This window comes from Nycticebus coucang, chromosome 8 (assembly GCF_027406575.1).
Source record: "Nycticebus coucang isolate mNycCou1 chromosome 8, mNycCou1.pri, whole genome shotgun sequence".
In the NCBI taxonomy this organism is placed as follows: Eukaryota; Metazoa; Chordata; class Mammalia; order Primates; family Lorisidae; genus Nycticebus; species Nycticebus coucang.
The window spans coordinates 45,667,802-45,676,058 of record NC_069787.1 but is presented as its reverse complement, the minus strand read 5'-3'; the positions used below and the strand labels follow the sequence as shown (position 1 = coordinate 45,676,058).

Here is an 8,257-nt window from a genome sequence, read left to right as displayed (position 1 = left end):
TGTAAGCACTCCAATTTGTACAAATAATCAACACATTGAAAACGGCATAAATCTATTTATGATCTATGTACAAAAGACTTAATATATACAAAAAAATAAAATGAAAAAAACAAAAAACAAATATTGTTTGAATGCTTACTATGTCTGGGTCATGGTCCTAAGCATGAGAGCTATGAGAGTAATAAGCAGGGTCCCTACTCTCAAGTAGCTTACAGGCCAGTGAAATAAAAAGTGCATGTCAAAGTAGTTTCATTTTTTTTGTAGAGACAGAGTCTCACTTTACTGCCCTCAGTAGAGTGCCATGGCGTCACACGGCTCACAGCAACCTCTAACTCTTGGGCTTACGCGATTCTCTTGCCTCAGCCTCCCGAGCAGCTGGGACTACAGGCGCCTGCCACAACGCCCGGCTATTTTTTTATTGCAGTTCTGCCGGGGCTGGGTTTGAACCCACCACCCTTGGTATATGGGGCCGGCACCCTACTCACTGAGCCACAGGTGCTGCCCAGTGGTTCCATTTTTAATATTAGACAGTTCTTAGTTTGTCCTTTGAGAAGAGAGGACTAGATGTCAAGATTTGCTGTGGACGGGCGGCGCCTGTGGCTCAGCGGGTACGGCGCCGGCCCCATATGCTGAGGGTGGCGGGTTCAAACCCAGCCCTGGCCAAACTGCAACAAAAAAATAGCCGGGCGTTGTGGCAGGCGCCTGTAGTCCCAGCTACTTGGGAGGCTGAGTCAAGAGAATCGCCTAAGCCCAAGGATTTGGAGGTTGCTGTGAGCTGTGTGACGCCACGGCACTCTACCGAGGGCGATAAGGTGAGACTCTGTCTCTACAAAAAAAAAAAAAGGAAAAGAAGAGAAGAAAAAAAAGATTTGCTGTGAACTATTTACAGGAAAAAAAAAAAACCCTCAGCCAATGCCATATAGATTTTTTGTATTGCTTGAGGGTAGAATCTATGTCTTTGATGATCAGTATTGGTCATATGGTTATGGGACAGATAGCTGCCTACATGATGCACTTTGTGAGCTTATACAAGGCCCTTGATGACAAAGCGTTTCCCATTACTAGCTTGAGAGCTAGCACATGGGGCAGGTATTGGGCATTATCATCTTAGCAGTATGAGTCAAACTTTAGAAGAAAGGATGAAGAGAATGGATAAGAGGACTAAACACTGAAATAGAGAGATAGAAGGATACAACCAGAAGTTAACCTGGACTAATCAAGCCTGAATCAGAAGAGAGGAAAAATTACTACTTTTAAGAGTCATGGCTATTGTAAAACTCTGTTGCTCATAGAATGCATCCAATTCACAGGCATGTCGGGGGGGGAAATCTTAACTATCTTAAGAATGCATTTTGACTCTTTCTCCAAGGTTTTGAAGTTTTGCTATTGATTTTAACAGGAATTTTATACGATTCGGGATAGAAAATTGGCATGAGGGTCCATTAGAATGGCAATGTGCAGGCTTTCCCCAGATTGCCAACTACGTAATGTGCTTTTTCTTACTACAGGAACCCACACATTGTTCAGTTTTCTTCAGTTGAGCTCAGATCTTATCAGGATCCTTGTTATGAAGGTCCACTAATGAGAAATAATCACCCTATTCTTTCATTTGCCCTTGTTGATCTCTGTTATAGCATTTACTGTATTTTATGGTGGATTATTATTTGTGTTATCCTTATTTCTCTTACTAGATGAAAAACTGTTGGCAGGAAATGTGAGGATTAAAGACCTACTCTGGATTTAGATAGATGTGGAAGAGCCCTACCAAAGCTCCTTAACTGTGTGACCTCAAACCAATAATCAACTGCTCTCACCCTCAATGTGTTCTTCTGAGAATGGATATTATAATAAAGGTAAAATATTGATAGGATGGTACTCGACATACAACAATCAATGGAAGTTAACTAGTTTTATTAGACACTTTTCCTTTCTAATTTAATAATTTCAACCTCAGGAAGCCAGTGTTGGTAAGCCATTTTCCTGAGGAGGGCTCCACATTACAGAGGTTACCTAACTTTCTCAAGGTTATGCAGCTGGTTGATAGAAGAACCTGAATTTCAACACAGATTGTATTCTTTCCAGGACAATAGGAAGCTAGTATTGATCCATAGCTAACTTGTACTGTGACATTTTATTAAGTCCTTTTCTGTATCTTGTTTTCTCCCAGTGAAACAAATAGGCTCTTGTAGGTAAGGATCTTGGCTCAAGCATCCCTGTGTTTATCACAGGAATAGTATTTCCTGAACATTTGATGCTTTGAGACCTGAAAATTGAGAAAAGATACTGTCTTTAATTCTGAGCAATGATTTGTTTATATAAGGACAATTTTACTTTTTAATTTCAGATTAATATGAGGGTATAAAAAAATCCATTTACAGTGTTTGCATTTGCTAGCTAAAGTCCCTGCTGTAGTTATGTCCTATACTCAGGAGGTGTGCCCACTAGGTGCGAGCCCACCAACCCCTCTCCTGCTTCCCTTCTCCCCACCTCACTTCTTGCCCCCTACCCCTACTTGAATTAAATGGCATTTTTCTCTTGTGTGGGCATGTATTGGTTGGTCTACTGGGTTCATATCAGTATTGAGTACATTGGAAACTTGATTTTCCATTCTTGTGATACTTACTAAAGAGAATGTTCCCCAACTCTATGCAGGTTAATACAAAAAATAAAATCTCCACATGTTTATGGCTGAATAGTATTCCATGGTATACATTACCACATCCATTCATGGCTTGACAGGCACTTAGGTTCTTTCCACATCTTAATAATTGTAAATTGAGTGGGGATAAATAATCTAGTGCAAATGTATAATGACAATTTTAAAGTTTTTTCATATAAAAATGTTTCACTGATGGAATGCCTGCACCCTCTTCTTCAAAGCTTCTTTCCAGCCCCAATCAGTTAGGTCTTAGCTTCCTATCTTGATTTTTCTCCAGAATCAGGATTATGTACCCCAATATTAACAGAAGCAGGGGTAAAGTATACATTAAAGTGACTTATGTTCTGTATTTTACAATTCTGTGATATTTTCACTTGGAAATCCAGAGCATATTTACTCTTCAATGTTAAAGAATGTTTACCAATTAAAAGATTAAAAAAACATATTCTCTAGAGAGAAAGGCAGCTCTCAGCTCCCAACAGTACCTCTCATATCTTAATACTTAAAATGTAAGAAATGTAAAAGGACCCAGGGAGACAGACAGCTTTCATAATTCAGAATTTCTTCACTTACCCACTCCAGCTTTTCTTTGCTTTGGTGGCTCTCTCTTTCCAGTTATTCTTTAAGTCACGTGTCTTGCATCTCTCCTTGAGATCAAAAGAGAGACTGTGTGGGGGTATAACATCTTTAAGTCAGGGTGGATTTGGGGTGGGAGGGCAAGGTTGTGAGGCAAAGGGAGAGATTCAAAACTGGTCTATGGAAATCTGGCTTGGAAAGGTTCAGTTACTGGCCAGCATCACAGTTTGTGCGTGGAAGCACCAGAACCAGAATGTGTGTGTGTGAGGGGGGGATGGGGGGAGGTGCTTTTTTGTTTGTTTGTTTTTTTACTGCAAGTCTGAGGTTTTGACACAGCTAGCCTGGAGGATTTTATGGTTCAAGTCATTCCAATTTTGTACATGAAAGTTGCTGATACAGGTTTTCTGAGGACACACTTTACCTGCCAGCTGAACAGAAGGTTCTTTGATTCCTCAGAGAACTTGCATCCTTTAGGTAACCAGTTTAGAACAAATGAATTCATTTCTTGTTAATGCTGTTTTGCTCTACATGCCAGTCACACCATACCTGAAAACTGAGTTTTTCTCTAATGGGTGGGTTGGCTGAGGCTGCACCTCTCAGGTGAAGGAAAACCACACGGAGTACTTGACCTGACTTCTCCACCTCCAGCTGTGCTCTCTGGGATCACTCCTCCTCGCATCATCTTGCAGTAAAACAGCAGATAACCTGAATGTGGATGCCTCACTCTAGTCTCTGCTCCAATAGTGACTCCTTGAACTACATAGACCTGTCCAAAATCTTGTTCCTGGTTTCCCTGACATTCTGTGGATAAAAAATTAAAAAGAAAAGAGGCAATACATCTGAAAACCTCTTGGAATAAATACATATATACATAGTTTGCAGTTCAGCTTGGTGTATTTTTAGCATCAGTGTATACTCCGTTGGTCAAGCACATTAGTGTTCCATTACTGGAATAATATTGGTGACATGCCAAGTGTCTTCCGATTCGATATCAAACTGGGAATGATAGCCAACTTGCAAGAGTGAACTAGCATCTGTGGAGCTCCTTATCACTGAGATAACTGATTTTATATTGATATTTTCCAATTTCCTCATTTGCTTTTGCTTTCCTTCCTGAAGAGCATGTTTACTGTTATTTTGGATCAGTTTTTGTGATCCTGGTATTAAGTGAGACAGCTTTGTAAACAAGTTGCAAGCCATTATTAGTTTATCAGTAGAATGATGTCAGGTCCATTGCCAAGATTCATTGATCTGTTTATTATGACCCTAGCCAATACAATATTAGTGGCAATTTTAAAAACCGTCTTAGGGTTTCACTTACAGAAGTCCACTGGTTCATTTATTAACCCGCATTTGAAGACTAACTTGCTGTATAATCTTGCCAGCATTATTATGACAGTTGTTATAATCCACCGCAGCCAGGGACCAATATCCCAATGACATGTTCTATTGTTTCACTTGTGATATGAGAGCAATACAAATTGTTGACGATAATTATGTTGATTTTCAGCCGTTTGCAAATTAGTAAATTAGTGCATTTAGAAATATAAATATGGGGCGGCGCCTGTGGCTCAATCGGTAAGGCTCCGGCCCCATATACCGAGGGTGGCGGGATCCTGTAGTCCCAGCTACTCGGGAGGCTGAGGCAAGAGAATTGCTTAAGCCCAGGAGTTGGAGGTTGCTGTGAGCTGTGATGCCACGGCACTTTACCGAGGGCCATAAAGTGAGACTCTGTCTCTACCAAAAAAAAAAAAAAAAAAGAAATATAAATATGCCCAAAAGATAATATGTATGTTGGGGCTAGTTAACAAGTATTTATTGAGTGCCTATGGTATGTGTTGTAGACTATAATAGGCACAGTGGTAGGGACATCAGAGATGGTATAAAACAAACAAGGAACATATCTTAGCAGACAATTTGTGCTAAATAAAAATGAAAGTACCTTACTAATTGAGTTACTATTTTCTGGCAACAAATAACCCTGAAACAATGGCATAAAAGAATTTATTATTTCCAACAATTCTATGGGTTGGCTGAGCTGTTTATCAGCTGGTTTCTCCTGGGCTCAGAGGGATGTCCAGCTTGAAAGACACGGGATGGGAAGGGCTTCACTCACATGAATGGCAGTAAGTTCTGGCTGTGGGCTGAGCATTTGCTTCTCTTTGAGGTGGCCTCTCATCCCCTCTTAGGGCAGACCAACTTCCTTACATGTTCTCAGGGCAATGCTCCAAGAGGATGAAAGCGGAATCTGCAAGGCCTGTTGAGGTCTAGCCTCGCCTCGGGAATTGCATAACATCATGTCTGCCACATTTTACTGATCAAAGCAAAACATAAGCCCAACCCAGGTTCACAGGGTGGGGAAACAGACTGCAGCTCTGATGACAGGAGCAGCAAACTCACATTTAAAAGGTGAACACATACCAGGATGGGAATGTCGGCACCAAAATATGGCACCTTTACCTCCTGAACTAAAGAAGCCGCATCAAGGGCTCTCTGACGCCTCATCATCTCCCATCCTCTGTCTCTCCCAAAGTACAGGATAAGGATGTACTCGAAGTTCCCTGATCTATTTAGAAATGAGACCCACCAAAAAGAGACATAAATGACTTTGATCCTCCCCCTGACATTTTATTAACCAGAGAAGATTAAAACTCATATTACAGGCTCAGCACCCGTAGCTCAGCGGCTAGGAGCTGGCAGGTTCGCATCCAGGCCCAGCCTGCCAAACAACGACAACTACAACAAAAAAAATAGCCGGGTGCTGTGGCAGGCACCTGTAGTCTCAGCTACTTGGGAGGCTGAGACAAGAGAATCGCCTAAGCCCAAGAGTTTGAGGTTGCTGTGAGCTGTAACACCACAGCACTATACCGAGGGCAACATAGTAAGACTCTGTCTCAAAAAAAAAAAATTTACAGAGGAAACTACTTAAAATTAACACCACATTTAAAACCCTGATGAATCTTGTCCCAGACTATTGTTTATTCTTAGGTACCATTCAGTTTCCAAAAGGAATTATTTACTAATCATCGTCTAAGCATTGGGACCATTCGTTCCCCCTAAAAATCATTTGCTACCCCTCGAAATACGCATTCTTCCCACCTCCCCTTTTCCTATGTAGATGAGTATATAAGCATCCAGACTTCATTGGGTTATTGGGTAATTATTCTCCTGTGATTCCTCTATTCTTATGTACATTAAATATATTTATATGTCTTTTTCTACTATTAATCTAACTATTGTCAGTTTATTTCTAGGGAACTTTCAGAGGGCTGAAGGGAAGTGGTCCTCACAGGTGGAATTTGTGACAAGTTTTGCAAACTACCACGCTTCCTATGTAAAAATTATTTCTTCACAAGAGTTGTTTTTGCACTTCTATTCTATTGCTGTAGATGATAAATATTGGATCAAAACAAAGCTCTCCTCATACCTTAGGTTTATACAGGTTCCTTTCCCTATTTTAGGAATTTATCAATTTTAGATATTTATCAATTTTAGGAATTTATCAATTTTAGATATTTAAGTGTTAAAAGACTTGTATCCAGGATTTTACTGTTCAAGTATCTGGCCTAGTATTCAGAAAATAGTGGGCTACCACTTATGCTTTAAAAATTGCCAGAGGGAGATAATTGTAGAGCCCTGAAAACAAAGAAGAACTAATTAACTTTGTGTTTCCCAATGTTAAAGTCTATTTATCTTCAGTTGCTTTTAATTTTTGAGTCTGAAGGCATTGTCTTCTTTAAACTTTTAAAGAATATATTTTAATAAAAACAATAGGTTCTAGAGTAACATTTTATTCTAGAAAATAAGTTATTAATTTTATGGCAAACTCAGATGTGCTCTGTATGTGGAATATATTTACTTATATTATTTTCTGTTATTGAATGCTGTGTACACATTAAAACACTGGGATTTGACTCCCAGATCCTCTGGAAATGTCTCTTCATAATTATGTTGACTTTGCAATTTGTTTATTTAAATTATTTTCAGAATAAGTTATTTTATTTTCATGATTCAAAACTCAAAAGATACAAAAGGTTGTATCCCATCAAAAGTCTCACTCTCAGTGCTGGGAAAACTGGATAGCCACATACAGAAAAATGAAACAGGACCCCTACGTCTTACCACTCAAAAATATTAATTCAAGATAGATAAAAGACTTAAATTTAAGACATGAAACCGTAAGAATTCTAGAAGAGGCTCAGCGCCTGTGGTTCGGTGGCTAGGGCGCCAGCCACATACACTGGAGCTGGAGGGTTTAAATCCAGCCCGGACATGCCAAACAACAATGACAACTACAACCAAAAAAATAGCCGGGTGTTGTGGCGGGCACCTGTAGTCTCAGCTACTTGGGAGGCTGAGGCAAGAGAATCACTTAAGCCCAAGAGTTGGAGGTTGCTGAGAGCTGTAATGCCATGGCACTCTACCAAGGGTGACATACTGAGACTCTGTCCAAAAAAAAAAAAAAAAAAGAAGAAGAATTCTAGAAGAAAAGAAGAAAAACTCTTCTAGATGTAGGCCTAAGAAAAGAATTTATGACTAAGACCCCAGTGGCAATCATGGCAACAATAAAAATAAGTAAATGGGATTTGATTAAACTAAAAAGCTTCTGTACAGATAAGGAAACAATCAACAGAACAAATAGACAACATACAAAATGGGCGAAAATATTCACAAGTTATCCATCTGATAAAGGGCTAATATCTAGACTCCACAAAGAAATCAAGCAAATCACAAGGAAGCAAAGAAACAACCCTGTTTAAAAGTGGGCAAAAGATACTTTTTGAAGAGACATTTCTCAAAAGAAGAAAGACAAATGGTCAAAAAACATATCAAAAATGCTCAGTATCACTAATCATCAAGGAAATGCAAATTTAAACCACAATGAGATATCACCTTATCCCTGTTAGAATGGCTTGTCCAAAAACAATAGATGTTGTCATGGTTGCAGAGAGAAAAGAACATATACATGCTTTGGTGGGAATGCAAACTTGTTCAACCACTATGAAAAGCAGTATAGAGATT

General features: G+C 39.5%; 1 long non-coding RNA gene across 1 annotated transcript in view; it reads left to right on the top strand.

The window, feature by feature from the left end:
• The first annotated feature begins 461 nt into the window (after positions 1–461).
• The window catches only part of LOC128592618 (uncharacterized), a 120,964-nt gene continuing 113,168 nt past the window's right edge, over positions 462–8,257 (top strand). The window contains exon 1 of the long non-coding RNA XR_008381948.1: positions 462–505. This is a non-coding gene — a long non-coding RNA (uncharacterized LOC128592618). The remainder of the gene's footprint in view (positions 506–8,257) is intronic.